Consider the following 23,821-nt stretch of genomic DNA (forward strand, 5'->3'; position numbering starts at 1 on the left):
AACTCCCATCTTAGCAAATGTACCCCATTGTGTCTTTCTTTCCAATGGGCACAAATCTGCAGAGATGCAAAGAGCTGTTAGTGAGAAAATTGTCAGCTCAAGCGGCACATGACAGGGCAACATCTCCTCCTTCAGTTTCTCCAGCAACTGAGGTTGTGAGGAAAAAACTAAATTTTCCTAAGAGACCCGTTGGCGGTGATGCAGATCTGTGAAAAAAAAACATTTGACATCTTGTCCGGACTGACGGAGCTGCCTACAATTACTGACATATCTACTGTCATTGCATATGATACGATCACCATTCAAAGAATGGTTGATAATTATTTCAGTGCAGGGCTGTTTCTAGCCAATTTGGCTCCCAGTGCGAGATTTAAAAATGCGCCCCCCATGACATAAAAAAATGTCCGTCCGTCCCCCCACACCTAGATAAAAAAAAAACTTGCGCGTGCACTCGGCAAGGGGGCGTGGCCTCATCTAAATGGGCATGGCCTCATCTGAAAAGACTACCTCACAATCCAGTTTTTGACCCTGCTCCAACAGATCACGACCAACACATGAAGAAAAAATTCTACCATATTAAGCCCCACACAGTAATGCCCCCTGCACCATATTATGCCACACACCGCAATGCCCTTGATATATTAAATCCCCACACTATGGCAGGCAAGAGTCTCCATTTCACACATTACGGCAGGTGTCCCCATTTGAGAGAGTGAGAGAATATACTTACAGAGGCGATTACCGCTCTACGGCCCGCCTCACCAGTCGCTCCTCGCGCCGGCCTTTCCCTCTTCCTAACTTAAATCCCCCTCTGTACTCCGCTCGGGGGGGGGGGGGGTTTCGCGGAGTGACGGGGTTGCGTCGTGACGTAACGGCGCAACCGCGTCATTCCGTGAAACTCCGCCCCCCAAGCGGGTTACTCGGGGAGAAATAGGAGGGGGAAGCAGGGAGCCACAGTTAGTGCCACGGCGGGCGCCCAGTGCGGTTGCACTGCTCGCCTGCTCCAAGAAACGGCCCATTCAGTGATAGCATCCAAATAGTCATGTCAGACAGTCTGTTTCAATACTGGCAGGAAAAAAAAAGAGGCAATTCAGAGGCACTTGCACAAACTGGCTTTGCTTTACTTAAGTTGCTCACCTTCCAGTGTGTACTCAGAAAGAGTTTTTAGCGCACCCAGGAACCTTGTCAGTGATCAGCGTAGGAGGTTACTTACCCAAAATGTGGAAAAGATAATGTTCATCAAAATGAATGACCAATTCCACAAAGAAGACATTTACCGACAATTATGTCCACAAAATACAAATGCACCTAATACAGTGTATTCCAGCGGGGAAAGAATTAATATTGTGTGAAGAAGATGACCACACTGATCGGGATGAGGAATCGGATTATGGTGACGATGATGTCATCTTGCCTATGTAGAGCCAGTTTGTGTACACAGAGACTATTGGCAACTTGTTTTGTGGGGGCCTAAACAAACCAATTGTTTCTGCCACAAAATGGCAGTCCCTGTCGCTGAAGTGATTGGTTAGTTAAACTGTGCATGTCCTGTTTAATATATGCAACATAGGAGTGGGTTGGAGGGCCAAAGGACAATTCCATATTTGCATTATGTGCTGTTTGGAGCATTGCTAACTTGTTTTTTCATAGTTTATTAAACTGCCATCCTGTCTGCCACTGTAGTGCCAATCCTAGGTGCGTCATTGCTGAAATTTAAGCGCCACATGTTTGTGCTCAGGGCCGGCTCCAGGCCTACTAGCAGCCTAAGAAAGAAAATTTTGAAGCCCCCCCATATGCGCACGCCGGGTAAAGTGGGTGTTGTCTCGCAACTTCATATTATCAAACTATAAATTTATATATTTTCACACCCCCTCTACACACAGAATTATCAGCCTTACACATAACAGCCACAGTAGTGTTCCTTACACATAATGTCTCCAGTATAGTGTCAGATACACATAATGTCCTCAGTAGGACAGTTGCAGATAGACATGATATGCCCCCCAGCAGTGCCAGATAGACATGATATGCCCACCAGCAGTGCCAGATACATATATGCCCCCAGCAGTGACAGATACACATGATATGCCCCACAGCAGTGCCAGATACACATGATATGCCCCGCAGCAGTGCCAGATGCACATGATATGCCCCGCAGCAGTGCCAGATACACATGATATGCCCCCCAGCAGTGCCAGATACACATGATATGCTCCCCAGCAGTGCCAGATACACATGTCCCCACAGTGCCAGATACAAACAGTATATGCCCCACAGTGCCAGATGCATATATGCCCCCAGTGCCAGATACATATATGCCCCCAGTGCCAGATACACATGTCCCCACAGTGCCAGATACATATATGCCCCACAGTGCCAGATACATATATGTCCCTAGTACCAGATACACATGCCCCCACAGTGCCAGTTACATATATGCCCCACAGTGGCAGATACATATATGCCCCCACTGCCAGATACACATGTCCCCACAGTGCCAGATATGCCCCCAGTGCCAGATACACATGTCCCCACAGTGCCAGATATGCCCCCAGTGCCAGATACACATGTCCCCACAGTGCCAGATTCCCCCAGTGCCAGATAAACATGCCCCCACAGTGCCAGATATGCGCTTAGTGCCAGATAAACATGTCCCCACACAGTGCCAGATATGCCCCCAATGCCAGATACACATGTACCCACACAATGCCACAAATGGCAGTCCCTGTCGCTGAAGTGGTTGGTTAGTTAAACTGTGCATGTCCTGTTTAATATATACAACATAGGAGTGGGTTGGAGGGCCCAAGGACAATTCCATATAGTGATGTACACCGGACATTTTTCGGGTTTTGTGTTTTGGTTTTGGATTCGGTTCCGTGGCCGTGTTTTGGATTCTGGCGCGTTTTGGCAAAACCTCCCTGAAATTTTTATGTCGGATTCGGGTGTGTTTTGGATTTGGGTGTTTTTTTACAAAACCCCTCAAAAACAGCTTAAATCATAGAATTTGGGGGTCATTTTGATCCCATAGTATTATTAACCTCAATAACCATAATTTCCACTCATTTCCAGTCTATTCTGAACACCTCACACCTCACAATATTATTTTTAGTCCTAAAATTTGCACCGAGGTCGCTGGATGACTAAGCTAAGCGACCCAAGTGGCCGACACAAGCACCTGGCCCATCTAGGAGTGGCACTGCAGTGTCAGACAGGATGGCACATCAAAAAAATAGTCCCCAAAAAGCACATGATGCAAAGAAAAAAGAGGCGCAATGAGGTAGCTGTGTGACTAAGCTAAGCGACCCAAGTGGCCGACACAAACACCTGGCCCATATAGGAGTGGCACTGCAGTGTCAGACAGGATGGCACTTCAAAAAAATAGTCCCCAAACAGCACATGATGCAAAGAAAAAAAGAGGCACAATGAGGTAGCTGTGTGACTAAGCTAAGCGACCCAAGTGGCCGACACAAACACCTGGCCCATCTAGGAGTGGCACTGCAGTGTCAGAAAGGATGGCACTTCAAAAAAATAGTCCCCAAACAGCACATGAAGCAAAGAAAAAAAGAGGCGCAATGAGGTAGCTGTGTGACTAAACTAAGCGACCTAAGTGGCCGACACAAGCACCTGGCCCATATAGGAGTGGCACTGCAGTGTCAGACAGCATGGCACTTCAAAAAAATAGTCCCCAAACAGCACATGAAGCAAAGAAAAAAAGAGGCGCAATGAGGTAGCTGTGTGACTAAGCTAAGCGACCCAAGTGGCCGACACAAACACCTGGCCCATCTAGGAGTGGCACTGCAGTTTTCTAGCGAGAGGATGAGTGCTTCCATCCTCATGTGAAGCTGAACCACTAGCCATGTACATAGGCCAGGGCCTCAGCCGTTCCTTGCCACTCCGTGTCGTAAATGGCATATTGGCAAGTTTACGCTTCTCCTCAGACGCTTTTAATTTTTATTTTTGGGCCATTTTACTGAACTTTTGTTTTTTGGATTTTACATGCTCTCTACTATGACATTGGGCATCGGCCTTGGCAGACGACGTTGATGGCATTTCATCGTCTCGGCCATGACTAGTGGCAGCAGCTTCAGCACGAGGTGGAAGTGGATCTTGATCTTTCCCTATTTTACCCTCCACATTTTTGTTCTCCATTTTTTAATGTGTGGAATTATATGCCAGTATCAATAGCAATGGCCTACAACTATATATACTACGCACAACTGAAATGCACCATAGGTATGGATGTATAGTATACTTGACGACACAGAGGTGGGTAGAGCAGTGGCCTACTGTACCGTACTGCTATATATTATATACTGGTGGTCAGCAAACTGTGCAAAACTGAAATGCACCCCAGGTATGGATGGATAGTATACTTGACGACACAGAGGTAGGTAGAGCAGTGGCCTTCTGTACCGTACTGCTAAATATTATATACTGGTGGTCAGCAAACTGTGCAAAACTGAAATGCACCACAGGTATGGATGGATAGTATACTTGACGACACAGAGGTAGGTAGAACAGTGGCCTACTGTACCGTACTGCTATATATTATATACTGGTGGTCAGCAAACTATGCAAAACTGAAATGCACCACAGGTATGGATGGATAGTATACTTGACGACACAGAGGTAGGTAGAGCAGTGGCCTTCTGTACCGTACTGCTATATATTAGTGGCACTGCAGTTTTCTAGCGAGAGGATGAGTGCTTCCATCCTCGTGAAGCTGAACCACTAGCCATGAACATAGGCCAGGGCCTCAGCCGTTCCTTGCCACTCCGTGTCGTAAATGGCATATTGGCAAGTTTACGCTTCTCCTCAGACGCTTTTAATTTTGATTTTTGGGTCATTTTACTGAACTTTTGTCTTTTGGATCTTACATGCTCTCTACTATGACATTGGGCATCGGCCTTGGCAGACGACGTTGATGGCATTTCATTGTCTCGGCCATGACTAGTGGCAGCAGCTTCAGCACGAGGTGGAAGTGGATCTTGATCTTTCCCTATTTTACCCTCCACATTTTTGTTCTCCATTTTTTAATGTGTGGAATTATATGCCAGTATCAATAGCAATGGCCTACTACTATATATACTACGCACAACTGAAATGCACCACAGGTATGGATGGATAGTATACTTGACGACACAGAGGTGGGTAGATCAGTGGCCTACTGTACCATACTGCTATATATTATATACTGGTGGTCAGCAAACTGTGCAAAACTGAAATGCACCCCAGGTATGGATGGATAGTATACTTGACGACACAGAGGTAGGTAGAGCAGTGGCCTTCTGTACCGTACTGCTATATATTATATACTGGTGGTCAGCAAACTGTGCAAAACTGAAATGCACCACAGGTATGGATGGATAGTATACTTGACGACACAGAGGTAGGTAGAGCAGTGGCCTACTGTACCGTACTGCTATATATTATATACTGGTGGTCAGCAAACTGTGCAAAACTGAAATGCACCACAGGTATGGATGGATAGTATACTTGACGACACAGAGGTAGGTAGAGCAGTGGCCTTCTGTATCGTACTGCTATATATTATATACTGGTGGTCAGCAAACTGTGCAAAACTGAAATGCACCACAGGTATGGATGGATAGTATACTTGACGACACAGAGGTAGGTACAGCAGTGGCCTGCTGTACCGTACTGCTATATATTATATACTGGGGGTCATCAAACTGTGCAAAACTGAAATGCACCACAGGTATGGATGGATAGTATACTTGACGACACAGAGGTAGGTAGAGCAGTGGCCTTCTGTACCGTACTGCTATATATTATATACTGGTGGTCAGCAAACTGTGCAAAACTGAAATGCACCACAGGTATGGATGGATAGTATACTTGACGACACAGAGGTAGGTAGAGCAGTGGCCTACTGTACCGTACTGCTATATATTATATACTGGTGGTCAGCAAACTATGCAAAACTGAAATGCACCACAGGTATGGATGGATAGTATACTTGACGACACAGAGGTAGGTAGAGCAGTGGCCTACTGTACCGTACTGCTATATATTATATACTGGTGGTCAGCAAAATTATGCACTGTACTCCTACTATATACTATAATGCAGCACAGATATGGAGCGTTTTTCAGGCAGAGAACGTATAATACGGGTGGTCACTGGTCAGCAAAACTCTGCACTCTACTCCTCCTATATAATACTGGTGGTCCCCAGTCCCCACAATAAAGCAGTGTGAGCACAGATATATGTAGCACACTGAGCACAGATATGGAGCGTTTTTCAGGCAGAGAACGTATAATACTGGTGGTCACTGGTCAGCAAAACTCTGCACTGTACTCCTCCTATATAATACTGCTGGTCCCCAGTCCCCACAATAAAGCAGTGTGAGCACAGATATATGCAGCACACTGAGCACAGATATGGAGCATTTTTCAGGCAGAGAACGTATAATACTGGTGGTCACTGGTCAGCAAAACTCTGCACTGTACTCCTCCTATATAATACTGCTGGTCCCCAGTCCCCACAAAAAAGCAGTGAGCACAGATATTTGCAGCCACCTGAATAAAACTGAGAGGACGCCAGCCACGTCCTCTCACTATCATTTCCAATGCACGAGTGAAAAATGGCAGCGACGTGCGGCTCCTAATATAGAATCCGAATCTCGCGAGAATCCGACAGCGGGATGATGACGTTCGGGCGCGCTCGGGTTAACTGAGCAAGGCGGGAAGATTCGAATCTGCCTCGGAACCGTGTAAAATGGGTGAAGTTCGGGGGGGTTCGGATTCCGACGATCCGAACCCGCTCATCACTAATTCCATATTTGCATTATGTGCAGTTTGGAGCATTGCTAACCTGTTTTTTCATAGTTTATTAAACTGCAATCCTGTCTGCCACTGTAGTGCCAATCCTAGGTGTGCCATGCTTGAAATTTAAGCGCCCCATGTTTGTGCACAGGGCCGGCTCCAGGCCTACTAGCAGCCTAAGAAAGAAAATTTGGAAGCGCCCCCCACCCCCCATATGCGCATGCCGGGTAAAGTGGGTGTCGTCTCGCAACTTCATATTATCAAACTATAAATTAATATATTTTCACACACCCTCTACACACACAATTAGCAGCCTTACACATAACAGCCACAGTAGTGTTCTTTACACATAATGGCCCTCATTCCGAGTTGTTCGATCGCTAGCTGCTTTTAGCAGCAATGCACACGCTAGGCCGCCGCCCTCTGGGAGTGTATCTTAGCTTAGCAGAATTGCTAACGAAAGGTTAGCAGTTCTGCTATTAAATTTTTCCCTGCAGTTTCTGAGTAGCTCCAGACCTAGTCCTAGATTGCAAACACTGCAGACTGTTTGGTTCCTGGTTTGACGTCACATACACACCCTGCATTCGGCCAGCCACTCCCCCGTTTCCCCAGGCACACCTGCGTTTTTACCTGACACGCCTGCGTTTTTTAGCACACTCCCGGAAAACGCTCAGTTTCCGCCCAGAAACACCCACTTCCTGTCAATCACTCACCGATCAGCAGAGCGACTGAAAAGCGTCACTTGGCCCTGTGTAAAATTGCATAGTTTTGTGTGAAAGTACTTAGCGCGTGTGCCCTGCGGCCCATACGCATGCGCAGAACTGCTGGGTTTTAGCCTGATCGCAATTCTGCTAAAAACGGCAGCGAGCGAACAACTCGGAATGACCCCCATTGTCTCCAGTATAGTGTCAGATAAACATAATGTCCCCAGTAGGGCAGTTGCAGATAGACATGATATGCCCCCCACCAGTGCCAGATAGACATGATATGCCCACCAGCAGTGCCAGATACATATGACATGCCCCCAGCAGTGCCAGATACACATGATATGCCCCACAGCAGTGCCAGATGCACATGATATGCCCTGCAGCAGTGCCAGATACACATGATATGCCCCCCAGCAGTGCCAGATACACATGTCCCCACAGTGCCAGATACATATATGCCCCACAGTGCCAGATGCATGTATGCCCCCAGTGCCAGATACATATATGCCCCACAGTGCCAGATACATATATGTCCCCAGTGCCAGATACACATGCCCCCACAGTGCCAGATACATATATGTCCCCAGTGCCAGATACACATGTCCCCACAGTGCCAGATACATATGTGCCCCACAGTGCCAGATGCATATATGCCCCTAGTGCCAGATACATATTTGCCCCCAGTGCCAGATACATATATGTCCCCAGTGCCAGATACACATGCCCCCACAGTGCCAGATACATATATGTCCCCAGTGCCAGATACACATGTCCCCACAGTGCCAGATACATATATGCCCCACAGTGCCAGATGCATATATGCCCCCAGTGCCAGATACATATATGCCCCACAGTGCCAGAGGAAGCCTAAGGTGGAACGGCCGTGGGCTGCTTCCGAATGGTGGAAATAACTCAAAGTTGAAAGAATGTTAATAATGTGTCTTTAGCTCATTGTCCTCGCACTTAATACAGGCAGCACAGCTACTAGCACCGCTCCCTCTCACGATCTCCGTTACCAGCAGCAGCCTGATGTGCAGGACTGCCAGACGGAGAGAGGAGAGAGAGAGCGGGGAGCCCCAGCGTCAGCCCGCATACATGCTGAGCTCAGTGCGGCCAGCGGTAATTAGACGGGCGGCGATTATTCAGTGCTCTCCTGCATAGTGATCACAGCATCTAAAGCCACATGGTGCTGTGATCTTAAAGTATTAAGACACAGGTTGATAATAAGTATTATGATCAAATAATAAAACATTACTGATACTGGGAGAAAATAATGAAATAGCAGTACTAAATATGATTGCCTGAAATATTACTGATGGGATGGAATTATGATGACACTATATACAAACTGGCAGATTGCTTAAAGTTCCAAACAAAATACACTAAATAAGGTGGAATAAAATTCCTTTTGTGAATTAACATTCAAAAGATGATGTGTCAATAATTGGGCAACACATTACAAGAAGAAAGCTAATACCAAGCAGTCATATTATATAAGAGCATTTGCGCAAATGTGATATTAGTCCAAGATAACCAGTGGAGGAATTATTTCCCCTGTATAAAGGGCTAACAGTGGCACATCCTTGGAATTAAGCTGAGAATATACAACTTGCTACATTCTCTAAGAGCAGACAAATAGCTACAATTTAAAAGCTTGCATTCAAATGTAGCAAAAAGGTTATACAACAACACTGCTGGCTTGTTATATTTATAGTAGGAAATCATAGGACAATACTAAAAGAAGACACAGATACTTTATCATAGGCAATATAGCCTTTATTTCAATAGATACTTTGAGGGATCACCATTCGGAAATTAGTAGTTTTTATTATCACATTCTGTTTTTCTTACTCACACTATATTTTAATATTTCACCAATTCCTTGAGATTACAATTCTAATGCATACCCATTAAAGATATTTTTAAAAAAAAAATTAACAGTGGTTTAGTGCGTCCAAAAAAATGCTTCTTTTTCCTTCTTTTTTCCAGATACATATATGCCTCCAGTGCCAGATACACATGTCCCCACAGTGCCAGATATGCCCCCAGTGCCAGATACACATGTCCCACAGTGCCGGATATGCCCCCAATACCAGATACACATGATATCCCCCCCAAGGTCTGCTCACTGTGCTGCTGCTGTTCTTGAGGGTGGGGAGGCTGCTGCTGTTCTTGAGGGTGGGGAGGCTGCTGCTGTTCTTAAGTTGTGGGTGGTGAGGAGAGCGCAGCATGCGCCTCTCCTGCCCTGCACTCTCCGGCGACCGTGGCGTTGTCTAGCTCCAATTAGGCGCTGGTCCACGAGCCAATCAAAGCTCACGGTCCGGCAGCCAATCAGGAGCTTCAGCTGCCGGACCGCAAGCTCTAATTGGTTCATGGGCCAGCGCCGGTTAGCGGGGAGGGGGTTTACTTAGGGCTGTGGAATGCAATGCAGTCACAATGTGCACACGTCTCTCTGCTAGGAGGCGGATGCTGCTGCTGTAGGTACGGCTCCAGGCTCCAGTATGGCGGCGAGAGCTAGCGGCGTCCATTAAGTGTGGTTCCCTGTTCGGTCACTCTATTGGAACATGCCTGAATCCGGCCCTGTTTGTGCTGCCCATTGTTGTTGCTTAGCTTAGTTATCCAGCTACCTCAGTGCAACCTTTAGGACTAAACTAGATGAGAACAATATTGTGAGCTTTAAAGGGGCAAAATTGACTGGATATGACTGGAAATTCATGTTATTGAGGTTAATAATACTGTAGGAACAAAACAGTCCAAAATTCTGTTACTCTAATTATTTTAATTATTTCTGTTAAAAAATACAGATCCCAAACCAATCCGAAACCCGAGAAAAAGGCCGGCACACATCCCTAAGTGTTAATGTTAAAAAAATGCATGTGCAGACTTGAGGATGTATCAGAGTTTCTGTACATACCAGAGGATTTCTTTCACTCGCAAACAGCCCAATTACTTAACTAGTGGAGTAGTTTTAATGCAGATAAAGCAGATACAGCCATGCTTTTATTGTTATACCTACTGGCGTATCCGGTCAGATGGTCGACAATGTTAAAGTTGACACTCATTAGGTTGACCACTATTGGCCGACATTGACATGGCCGACGTGGACAAATGGTCGACACATGAAAATGTTCGACATATGAAAGGTCAACACACAAAACGTTCAACATGAGTTTTTCACATTTTTTTTCTTTTTTGGAACTTTTTCATACTTTATGATCCACGTGGACTACGATTGGGAATGGTAACCTGACCAAAGCATGGCAAGCGAAGCGAGCCATGCGAGGGGACGCGGTGCACTAATTGGGGTTCCCCATCACTTTACGCCGAAAACGACACAAAAAAGTAAAAAAAAAAACTCATGTCGACCTTTTCATGTGTCGACCTTTCATGTGTCGAACATTTCATGTGTCGACCATTAGTCCATGTCGACCATGTCAATGTTGACCAATAGTGGTCGACCTAATGATTGTCAACCTTAACATTGTCGACCATTCATACCGGAACCACCCACTGGTAGGGGGGCGTGGACACCCACGAGTGGGAATAGTCCCTGCTAGTCGGCATGCCGACTGTCGGGATTTAGAGGGGGCAGGATTGAGCCGTCGGTATTGTGACCGGCGGTCTCCTGACCGCCAGTTACATAACTACATCCCGTCCTGATGCCCATTTAAAAGTGCCTTCTGCCTGACAGCTGCAGATGAATTAAAAAAAAAAAAGTTTTAGTGGCCAATTTGCATGTACTGAATAAACATTTAATGCAGAATACACAATGTTAATATAAAGCAAACCAACAAACATCATTTATAAATGTATGTTTGAATTATTACACATTATGATTATTTTACATTTACACTATACACACATTACAATTATATATTTTGGGCTAGGGAAAAACACAAAACTTTACATGTGTTTAGTATCCTGAATGGTTTTTACTCATGGGACTGTTTAATGTACTTTCAGATTTAAACACACAGGGGTGTATAATAAGTAGCCCTCCATGTACTGTGGAACAAGAGCTCCCAGAATTACAATATAGAATTCAGTCATTCTTGAAAGTGTATCAGGGTATGCTGGGATATGTTGTTCCACAACAGTAGGAGGAGCAATTAAGAAAAATAAAATAAAAATTAGTTTGTGAAAGATTCTAAAAGGGGAATTAATGCTTGTTTAGTCACCAAAGGGTGCCCTGGCTGGAGGTCCATCTGTGTCCTCGATGGGGGTAATTCCAAGTTGATCGCAGCAGGAAATTTTTTAGCAGTTGGGCAAAACCATGGCACTCATTCCGAGTTGTTCGCTCGGTAAAAATCTTCGCATCGCAGCGATTTTCCGCTTAATGCGCATGCGCAATGTCCGCACTGCGACTGCGCCAAGTAAATTTGCTATGCAGTTAGGAATTTTACTCACGGCTTTTTCATCGTTCTGGCGATCGTAATGTGATTGACAGGAAATGGGTGTTACTGGGCGGAAACAGGCCGTTTTATGGGCGTGTGGGAAAAAACGCTACCGTTTCCGGAAAAAACGCAGGAGTGGCTGGAGAAACGGGGGAGTGTCTGGGCGAACGCTGGGTGTGTTTGTGATGTCAAACCAGGAACGACAAGCACTGAACTGATCGCAGATGCCGAGTAAGTCTGGAGCTACTCTGAAACTGCTACGAGGTGTGTAATCGCAATATTGCGAATACATCGTTCGCAATTTTAAGATGCTAAGATTCACTCCCAGTAGGCGGCGGCTTAGCATGAGCAAATCTGCTAAAATTCACTTGCGAGCGAACAACTCGGAATGAGGGCCCATGTGCACTGCAGGGGAGGCAGATATAACATGTGCAGAGAGAGTTAGATTTGGGTGGGTTATATTTAGTGATGAGCGGGTTCGGTTCGTCGGAAACCAAACCCCCCCGAACTTCACCCATTTCACATGGGTCTGAGGCATACTCGGATTCTCCCGTATGTCTCGGTTAACCCGAGCGCACCCGAACGTCATCATCCCGCTGTCGGATTCTCGCGAGATTCGGATTCTATATAAGCAGCCGCGCATCGCCGCCATTTTCACTCGTGCATTGGAAATGTTAGGGAGAGGACGTGGCTGGCGTCCTCTCCGTTTATTAATAATATTTGTGCTTATTGCTTAATTGTGGGGACTGGGGAGCAGCTGTATTATATAGGAGGAGTACAGTGCAGAGTTTTGCTGACAGTGACCACCAGTATACGTTGTCTGCCTGAAAAACACTCCATATCTGTGCTCAGTGTGCTGCATATATCTGTGCTCACACTGCTTTATTGTGGGCACTGGGGACCACCAGTATATTATATAGGAGGAGTACAGTGCAAAGTTTTGCTGACCAGTGACCACCAGTATACGTTGTCTGCCTGAAAAACACTCCATATCTGTGCTCAGTGTGCTGCATATATCTGTGCTCACACTGCTTAATTGTGGGGACTGGGGAGCAGCTGTATCATATAGGAGGAGTACAGTGCAGAGTTTTGCTGACAGTGACCACCAGTATACGTTGTCTGCCTGAAAAACACTCCATATCTGTGCTCAGTGTGCTGCATATATCTGTGCTCACACTGCTTTATTGTGGGCACTGGGGACCACCAGTATATTATATAGGAGGAGTACAGTGCAGAGTTTTGCTGACTAGTGACCACCAGTATACGTCGTCTGCCTGAAAAACGCTCCATATCTGTGCTCAGTGTGCTGCATATATTTGTGCTCACACTGCTTTATTGTGGGGACTGGGGACCAGCAGTATTATATAGGAGGAGTACAGTGCAGAGTTTTGCTGACCAGTGACCACCAGTATACGTTGTCTGCCTGAAAAACGCTCCATATCTGTGCTCAGTGTGCTGCATATATCTGTGCTCACACTGCTTAATTGTGGGGACTGGGGAGCAGCTGTATTATATAGGAGGAGTACAGTGCAGAGTTTTGCTGACAGTGACCACCAGTATACGTTGTCTGCCTGAAAAACACTCCATATCTGTGCTCAGTGTGCTGCATATATCTGTGCTCACACTGCTTAATTGTGGGGACTGGGGAGCAGCTGTATTATATAGGAGGAGTACAGTGCAGAGTTTTGCTGACAGTGACCACCAGTATACGTTGTCTGCCTGAAAAACACTCCATATCTGTGCTCAGTGTGCTGCATATATCTGTGCTCACACTGCTTTATTGTGGGCACTGGGGACCACCAGTATATTATATAGGAGGAGTACAGTGCAGAGTTTTGCTGACCAGTGACCACCAGTATACGTTGTCTGCCTGAAAAACACTCCATATCTGTGCTCAGTGTGCTGCATATATCTGTGCTCACACTGCTTTATTGTGGGCACTGGGGACCACCAGTATATTATATAGGAGGAGTACAGTGCAGAGTTTTGCTGACAGTGACCACCAGTATATATAGCAGTACGGTACGGAAGGCCACTGCTCTACCTACCTCTGTGTCGTCAAGTATACTATCCATCCATACCTGTGGTGCATTTCAGTTGTGCGCAGTATATATAGTAGTAGGCCATTGCTATTGATACTGGCATATAATTCCACACATTAAAAAATGGAGAACAAAAATGTGGAGGTTAAAATAGGGAAAGATCAAGATCCACTTCCACCTCGTGCTGAAGCTGCTGTCACTAGTCATGGCCGAGATGATGAAATGCCATCAACGTCGTCTGCCAAGGCGATGCCCAATGTCATAGTAGAGAGCATGTAAAATCAAAAAAACAAAAGTTCAGTAAAATGACCCAAAAATCAAAATTGAAAGCGTCTGATGAGAAGCGTAAACTTGCCAATATGCCATTTACGACACGGAGTGGCAAGGAACGGCTGAGGCCCTGGCCTATGTTCATGGCTAGTGGTACTGATTCACATGAGGATGGAAGCACTCATCCTCTCACTAGAAAAATGAAAAGACTTAAGCTGGCAAAAACACAGCAAAGAACTGTGCGTTCTTCTAAATCACAAATCCCCAAGGTGAGTCCAATTGTGTCAGTTGCGATGCCTGACCTTCCCAACACTGGACGGGAAGAGCTTGCGCCTTCCACCATTTGCACGCCCCCTGCAAGTGCTGGAAGGAGCACCCGCAGTCCAGTTCCTGATAGTCAAATTGAAGATGTCAGTGTTGAAGTACACCAGGATGAGGATATGGGTGTTGCTGGCGCTGGGGAGGAAATTGACAAGGAGGATTCTGATGGTGAGGTGGTTTGTTTAAGTCAGGCACCCGGGAGACACCTGTTGTCCGTGGGACGAATATAGCCATTGACATGCCTGGTCAAAATACAAAAAAAAAATCACCTCTTCGGTGTGGAATTATTTCAACACAAATGCGGACAACAGGTGTCAAGCCGTGTGTTGCCTTTGTCAAGCTGTAATAAATAGGGGTAAGGACGTTAACCACCTAGGAACATCCTCCCTTATACGTCACCTGGTCCGCATTCATCAGTAGTCAGTGACAAGTTCAAAAACTTTGGATGACAGCGGAAGTAGTCCACTGACCACTAAATCCCTTCCTCTTGTAACCAAGCTCCTGCAAACCACACCACCAACTCCCTCAGTGTCAATTTCCACCTTACACAGGAAAGCCAATAGTCCTGCAGGCCATGTCACTGGCATGTCTGACGAGTCCTCTCCTGCCTGGGATTCCTCCGATGCATCCTTGAGTGTAACGCCTACTGCTGCTGGCGCTGCTGTTGTTGCTGCTGGGAGTCGATCGTCATCCCAGAGGGGAAGTCGGAAGACCACTTGTACTACTTCCAGTAAGCAATTGACTGTCCAACAGTCTTTTGCGAGGAAGATGAAATATCACAGCAGTCATCCTGCTGCAAAGCGGATAACTCAGGTCTTGTCAGCCTGGGTGATGAGAAACATGGTTCCGGTATCCACCGTTAATTCAGAGGCAACTAGAGACTTGATTGAGGTACTGTGTCCCCGGTACCAAATACCATCTAGGTTCCATTTCTCTAGGCAGGCGATACCGAAAATGTACACAGACCTCAGAAAAAGTGTCACCAGTGTCCTAAAAAATGCAGTTGTACCCAATGTCCACTTAACCACAGACATGTGGACAAGTGGAGCAGGGCAGACTCAGGACTATATGACTGTGACAGCCCACTGGGTAGATGTATTGCCTCCCGCAGCAAGAACAGCAGCGGGGGCACCAGTAGCAGCATCTCTCAAACGCCAACTCGTTCCTAGGCAGGCTACGCTTTGTATCACCGCTTTCCAGAAGAGGCACACAGCTGACAACCTCTTACGGAAACTGAGGAACATCATCGCAGAATGGCTTAACCAAAATGGACTCTCCTGGGGATTTGTGACATCGGACAACGCCAGCAATATTGTGCGTGCATTACATCTGGGCAAATTCCAGCACGTCCCATGTTTTGCACATACATTGAATTTGGTGGTGCAGAATTATTTAAAAAACAACAGGGGCGTGCAAGAGATGCTGTCGGTGGCCCAAAGAATTGCGGGCCACTTTCGGCATTTAGCCACCGCGTGCCGAAGACTGGAGCACCACCAAACACTCCTGAACCTGTCCTGCCATCATCTGAAGCAAGAGGTGGTAACGAGGTGGAATTCAACCCTCTATATGCTTCAGAGGATGGAGGAGCAGCAAAAGGCCATTCAAGCCTATACATCTGCCCACGATATAGGCAAAGGAGGGGGAATGCACCTGACTCAAGCGCAGTGGAGAATGATTTCAACGTTGTGCAAGGTTCTGCAACCCTTTGAACTTGCCACACGTGAAGTCAGTTCAGACACTGCCAGCCTGAGTCAGGTCATTCCCCTCATCAGGCTTTTGCAGAAGAAGTGGGAGACATTGAATGAGGAGCTAAAACAGAGCGATTCCGCTAGGCATGTGGGACTTGTGGATGGAGCCCTTAATTCGCTTAACAAGGATTCACGGGTGGTCAATCTGTTGAAATCAGAGCACTACATTTTGGCCACCGTGCTCGATCCTAGATTTAAAACCTACATTGTATCTCTCAATCCGGCAGACACAAGTCTGCAGAGGTTCAAAGACCTGCTGGTGAGAAAATTGTCAAGTCAAGCGGAACTTGACCCATCAACAGCTCCTACTTCACATTCTCCCGCAACTGGGGGTGCGAGGAAAAGGCTAAGAATTCCTAGCCCACCCACTGGCGGTGATGCAGGGCAGTCTGGAGCGAGTGCTGACATCTGGTCCGGACTGAAGGACCTGCCAACGATTACTGACATGTCGTCTACTGTCACTGCATATGATTCTCTCACCATTGAAAGAATGGTGGAGGATTATATGAGTGACAGCATCCAAGTAGGCACGTCAGACAGTCCGTACGTATACTGTCAGGAAAAAGAGGCAATTTGGAGGCTCTTGCACAAACTGGCTGTATTTTACCTAAGTTGCCCACCCTCCAGTGTGTACTCCAAAAGAGTGTTTAGTGCAGCCGCTCACCTTGTCAGCAATCGGCGTACGAGGTTACTTCCAGAAAATGTGGAGAAGATGATGTTCATCAAAATTAATTCTAATCAATTCCTCCGTGGAGACATTCACCAGCAATTGCCTCCAGAAAGTACACAGGGACCTGAGATGGTGGATTCCAGTGGGGACGAATTAATAATCTGTGAGGAGGGGGATGTACACAGTGAAAGGGGTGAGGAATCGGAGGATGATGATGAGGTGGACATCTTGCCTCTGTAGAGCCAGTTTGTGCAAGGAGAAATTGATTGCTTCTTTTTTGGTGGGGGCCCAAACCAACCAGTCATTTCAGTCACAGTCGTGTGGCAGACCCTGTCGCTGAAATGATGGGTTCGTTAAAGTGTGCATGTCCTGTTTATACAACATAAGGGTGGGTGGGAGGGCCCAAGGACAATTCCATCTTGCACCTCTTTTTTCTTTCATTTTTCTTTGCATCATGTGCTGTTTGGGGACAATTTTTTTGAAGTGCCATCCTGCCTGACACTGCAGTGCCACTCCTAGATGGGCCAGGTGTTTGTGTCGGCCACTTGTGTTGCTTAGCTTAGTCACACAGCGACCTTGGTGCGCCTCTTTTTTTCTTTGCATCATGTGCTGTTTGGGGACAATTTTTTGGAAGTGCCATCCTGTCTGACACTGCAGTGCCACTCCTAGATGGGCCAGGTGTTTGTATCGGCCACTTGTGTTGCTTAGCTTAGTCACACAGCGACCTTGGTGTGCCTCTTTTTCTCTTTGCATCATGTGCTGTTTGGGGACAATTTTTTTGAAGTGCCACCCTGCCTAACACTGCAGTGCCACTCCAAGATGGGCCAGGTGTTTGTGTCGGCCACTTGTGTCGCTTAGCTTAGCCATCCAGCGACCTTGGTGCAAATTTTAGGACTAAAAATAATATTGTGAGGTGTGAGGTGTTCAGAATAGACTGAAAATAAGTTTAAATTATGGTTATTGAGGTTAATAATACTATGGGATCAAAACGACCCCCAAATTCTATGATTTAAGCTGTTTTTGAGGGTTTTTTGTAAAAAAACACCCGAATCCAAAACACACCCGAATCCGACAAAAAAATTTCAGGGAGATTTTGCCAAAACGCGTCCGAATCCAAAACACGGCCGCGGAACCGAATCCAAAACCAAAACACAAAATCCGAAAAATTTCCGGTGCACATCACTAGTTATATTGTTTCTGTGCAGGGTAAATACTGGCTGCTTTATTTTTACACTGCAATTTAGATTGCAGATTGAACTCACCACACCCAAATCTAACTCTCTCTGCACATGTTATATCTGCCTCCCCTACAGTGCACATGGTTTTGCCCAACTGCTACCAAAATTCCTGCTGCGATCAACTTGGAAGTACCCCCTATGTGGACTCCTGGCAAGAATTTGGGCAGAATTACCTGTTTAAGCCCTCTTCATAAGAGGTAACATAGTATCTAAGTTTGAAAAAAGACAATTGTCCATCGGGTTCAACCTATTTGTGGTCTCCTATGCACGATTATTTTGTATAAAATTTTGACTGAAGTAGCTGACTGCCGTTCCGATTAACCCCTCTTTTTTATAATAACCATAGTGCGTGACTATGCCCCGTAACCCTGGATATCCTTATCCATTAGGAATTTATCTAACCCATTCTTAAAGGTGTTGACTGAGTTGGCCATTACAACTCCCTCAGGCAGGGAATTCCAAACACGTATCGTCCTTACCGTAAAAAAGCCTTTACGCCGTATTGTGTGGAATCTCCTCTCCTCTAACCTGAGCGAGTGTCCACGAGTTCTCTGTGTTGATCTAACCAAAAACAGGTCCTGCGCAAGATCTGTATAGTGTCCCCTTATATATTTGTAAATGTTGATCATGTCCCCTCTTAATCTCCTCTTTTCCAGTGTAAACATGCCTAGTCTTGCAAGCCTTTCTTCGTATTCCAGCGTCTCCATACCCTTAATTAGTTTGGTCGCCCGCCTTTGAACCTTTTCTAGCTCCAGGATATCCTTTCTGTAGTAAGGTGCCCAGAATTGTACACAGTATTCAAGGTGTGGCCTCACAAGTGATTTATATAACGGGAGTATAATATTCTCATCCTAGCATCAATTCCCTGTTTTATGCATGCTAATATCTTATTAGCCTTCTTTGCTGCAGTCCTACTTTGGGTACTACTGCTTAGTTTGCTATCTATGAGGACACCTAAGTCCTTTTCCTGTACAGAATCCCGTAATTTTACCCCATTTAGTAGGTAGGTGTTATTTTTGTTCTTGTTACCACAGTGCATTACCTTACACTTGTCTGTATTGAAGCGCATTCTCCATTTCGCTGCCCAAGCTTCTAATTTAACTAAGTCATTCTGAAGCGACTCAGCATCCCCCTCCGCATTTATAACTTTACACAATTTGGTATCATCTGCAAAAATTGACACCATGCTCTCTAGACCTTCTGTTAGGTCATTAATGAAAATATTGAACAATAGCGGTCCTAATACTGAGCCTTGCGGCACACCACTTAGCACTTCAGTCCAAGTTGAAAAAGATCCATTAACCACAACGCGCTGCTCCCTATTATCTAATCAGTTTTTGACCCAAGTGCATATTGTGCTTCCTAGCCCTGATTCTTGTAGCTTGTAGATAAGTCTCATGTGTGGTACAGTATCGAACGCTTTGGCAAAATCTAAAAAGATTACATCCACCTCTTTACCCTGATCTAGGTTTGCGCTTACTGTTTCATAAAAGCCAAGTAAGTTGGTTTGACAGGATCTGTCCTTCATAAACCCATGTTGATTCCATTTAATGACCTTATTAACTTCAAGGAACTTCTGAATACTATCTCTTAGAATTCCTTCCAATACTTTCCCCACTATAGATGTAAGACTAACTGGCCTATAATTACCTGGTTCAGCTTTACTTCCCTTTTTGAATATAGTCACTACTTCCGATATACACCAGTCTTTGGGAACCATATATATATATATATATATATATATACCTGATATTACTGAATCCTTAAAGATCAAAAATAGCGGTTTTGCAAGTTCAGAATGAAGCTCCATTAGAACCCTTGTGTGAATACCATCGGGACCTGGTGACTTATTAATCTTTAAATGTTTTAATCGGTCGCAGACTACTTCCTCGCTTAAACAAGTACCTATCAGTGGGATATTCTCATTATTGAGATTATATGTTAGTCCCTGAATTGGGTCCTCTCCAGTAAATACTGTTGAAAAAAACTCATTTAGTGTGTCTGCTATGACATTATCATTTTTGCTTAAGACTCCCAACTTGTCTTTTAAAGGGCCTATACTCTCCTTCTTTAATCTCTTGCTATTAATGTATTTAAAGATTTTTTTGGGATTCGCTTTGCTTTCCTTTGCTACTAGTTTTTCAGTTTCTACTTTAGACGCTCTTATTTCCTTTTTGTACAGTTACTCAACGTCCATCCCCTATCCTGTCTGCTACTTTTTGTTTCAATATTCGTTTAATATCATTGAAACTTTTTGCAACATCACGCCGACATGAACTGATGGCATTAATCGTATTAGTGATGTCTGCAAAGGGTGTAGCTACCAGTAGTGCAGGGAGTGCAGCTGCTATGGGGCCCAGAGCTGAGAGGTGCCCTTACTTCCCTGTCACAGTTACATGTGTTATATATATTTTAAACTATTGGGTGATACATAAGGGCCCTTACATCCTTACAAACCTTTGCTGTGGGTCCTACAAAAATCTAGGACCTTCTCATTGTAATGTGGTATAAAATGAACTAGAGGACATTATAATGTTACATATTATGAACTGAGGCTCTGTATGGCATAATGTGAATTGGGGGTACTGTGTTCCATAGTGTGTGCTGACAGATCTACAATGTGACATAATCTGAAGTAGGGAACTACTATGTTGCATGACATTAACTAAGGCACTACTATGACTCAGTAAATGAACTACCGCACTATTATGGGGCACAAAGAATAACAACTGTTGCGGAGAGGTGTCTCTCTAGAAGTATTGGGTCAGGGGCCCCTTTAAAATGTTACTATGGGGCCCATAAATTTCTGGCCACGCCCCTGATGCCTGCCTACATCTTCTTCTTCCTATCCATGGAAGTGTGGAGTGCCCGGTCTCCTAAGAGACTATAGAAAACTCACACCAAAGCATGCAGTAATGCACAATTAAACTCATAAGTAGTGCCAGTGCAAGTCTTCCCAGGCATAGGGCCAGTAGCCTCTTCCTCCTCCTCTGAAATCACCTCAACCTCCTGCTCCTCACTACCTCCATCATCTTCCTCAACTCACTACCTCACTCACAAATACCTCCTTCTTCTCGTCCTCTAGGGTTCAGGCTGAAATGCTGAAATCACAAAACTGCACTCAAGAGAGAAGGTGCGAGTTGGATTTTTACTTACAACTCGCATCCCATTACATTTGGCCCAATGTCTCATCCATTCCTGCTTGTGGACAGCAGCTAAACGAGCATACCTGTAGGAACACTTTATTTTATTACTGGTACAACTAATGGCAATTAATGTACAGTATGCTTACTTTAACAGCAAAAGAACAAAAATAAACATAAGTAGGCTGTAATGTAAATACTGCACATTAAAAGGAGGATTTAAGATGGATATTGTAAGGATAATTTGGTAAAGTGTTAAAACTTAACATAGAAAATATTTTTTTATTTTCCAAAGAAAATGTGTTTTGGAACATTTTTGCTGTGGATATATGAAAATGTAACAATTGTATGCTTCATCCATTTAGATATTTGCTCTTATGGTTTGAAGGATCACACATATCAGGACTCACAGCAGTGAATCAAATTGGTGAGAAAAGACACAAGTTTCAGCAAGTGTTATCAAGCTGAGCGCCGCACAATATGAACTTTTTCACACAACTCTTATTTCCATCTAACAACCCCACAGTTTTGGGTAATTGTTGCTCATTGACTTAAGTACATAATTTTCAGGTTTCAAAGTGGGAACAGACGTACTAAAGCAATATAAATATAGTTGCACTACATGGTTTCAAACCAACATACATTATTTCTATCATAAGGGATTTGACAATTTTATTGTTTGAAAATGATTTATCCTGTGTATACACTGTATGTTTTCTGTACTAAAAGCCAGCAATTGTGGTTGATATAAACTATTCCATATAATCTAGGAAAGTCTGAATTCATAGAAAAGGAAATATGTATTCAGTTAATAATAAAATTAAAATGTTAGGTATTTACTTTTTACATATCTATCTATCTATCTATCTATCTATCTATCTATCTATCTATCTATCTATCTATCTATCTATCTAAATATATACATATGTATATATACATATGCATATATACACACACACACACATATATATATATATATATATATATATATATATATGTTCTTCATAGGCTCCTCCTACATGGCTTGATGGATTTGGACAGAACTTGGTACATGTACCCTTCGTTATCCATCTTAAAATTAGAGATGTACGGCGGGCACATTTCTTGTTTTGTATTTTGGTTCTGGTTCTAGTTCCATGCTCGTGTTTTGGATCTGGATTGGTTTTGCCAAAACCACCCTTTCGGGTTTTGGTTTTGGATCTGGATGATTTTTGAAAAAAACATAAAAAACAGCAAAAATCATAGAATTTGGGGGTAATATTGATCCTACTGTATTATTAACCTCAATAACATTTATTTCCACTCATTTCCAGTCTATTCCTCACACCTCACACCTCACAATATTGTTTTTAGTCCAAAAGGTTGCACCGAGGTGGCTGGATGACTAAGCTAAGCGATACAAGTGTGCTGCACAAACACCTGGCCCATCTAGGAGTGGCACTGCAATGGCAGAAAGGATGGCACTTAAAAAAAACTAGGCTCCAAACAGCACATCATGCAAAGAAGAAAAAGAGGTGCAATGAGGTAGCTGTATGACTAAGCTAAGCGACACAAGTGTGTGGCACAAACAGCATGGGACGTGCTGGAATTTACCCAGATGTAATACACACACAATATTGGTGGCACAGGAGAGTGCAGCCCTAAACCACACACACACACACACACACACACACACACACACACACACACACACACACACACACACACACAGCAAAGCCTGTAAAATTAATTTGGATAATCACCCTTTTATTTGGAGATATTATAATAATATGCTGCACAGGCGAGCGTACCCCTACATCACACAGGGCAAACCCTGTAAAAATTATTTGGATAATAATATAAGTAATGTATATAACCCTTTTATTTGGAGTAGATAATATACAGCACAGGACACCACCACTGTACTTATGGCAGCAACAGACACCACCAGTGGACTGATACAGAACAAGACAGCACCACTGGACTGGACTTATACGGCAGAATCAGACAGGATGGCACTTTCAAAAACTAGTCCCCAAACAGCACATGATGCAAAGAAGAAAAAGAGGTGCAAGATGGAATTGTCCTTGGGTCCTCCCACCCACCCTTATGTTGTATAAACAGGACATGCACACTTTAACAAACCAATCATTTCAGTGACAGTCTGCCACACAACTGTTGCTGAAATTACTGGTTTGTTTGGGCACCCACCAAAAAAGAAGCAATCAATCTCTCCTTGCACAAACTGGCTCTACAGAGGCAAGATGTCCACCTCATCCTCATCCTCATCCTCCGATTCCTCACCCCTTTCACTGTGTACATCTCCTCCTCGCAGAGTATTAATTCGTCCCCACTGGAATCCCCCATCACAGGTCCCTGTGTACTTTCTGGAGGCAATTGCTGGTAAAGGTCTTCCCGGAGGAATTTATAATTAATTTTAATGAACATCATCTTTTTGTGGAAGTAACCTCCTACGCCAATCGCTGACAAAGTTACTGGCTGCACTAAACACTCTTTCGGA

The 23,821-nt window shown here is 44.6% G+C and overlaps 1 long non-coding RNA gene across 1 annotated transcript in view; it reads left to right on the plus strand.

The window, feature by feature from the left end:
* The window catches only part of LOC134905330 (uncharacterized), a 93,448-nt gene extending 71,473 nt beyond the window's left edge, over positions 1 to 21,975 (plus strand). Inside the window, exons 2-3 of the long non-coding RNA XR_010175762.1 lie at positions 18,254 to 18,375; positions 21,687 to 21,975. This is a non-coding gene — a long non-coding RNA (uncharacterized LOC134905330). The remainder of the gene's footprint in view (positions 1 to 18,253; positions 18,376 to 21,686) is intronic.
* The last annotated feature ends 1,846 nt before the right edge of the window (positions 21,976 to 23,821 follow it).

This window comes from Pseudophryne corroboree, chromosome 1 (assembly GCF_028390025.1).
Source record: "Pseudophryne corroboree isolate aPseCor3 chromosome 1, aPseCor3.hap2, whole genome shotgun sequence".
Lineage (NCBI taxonomy): Eukaryota > Metazoa > Chordata > Amphibia > Anura > Myobatrachidae > Pseudophryne > Pseudophryne corroboree.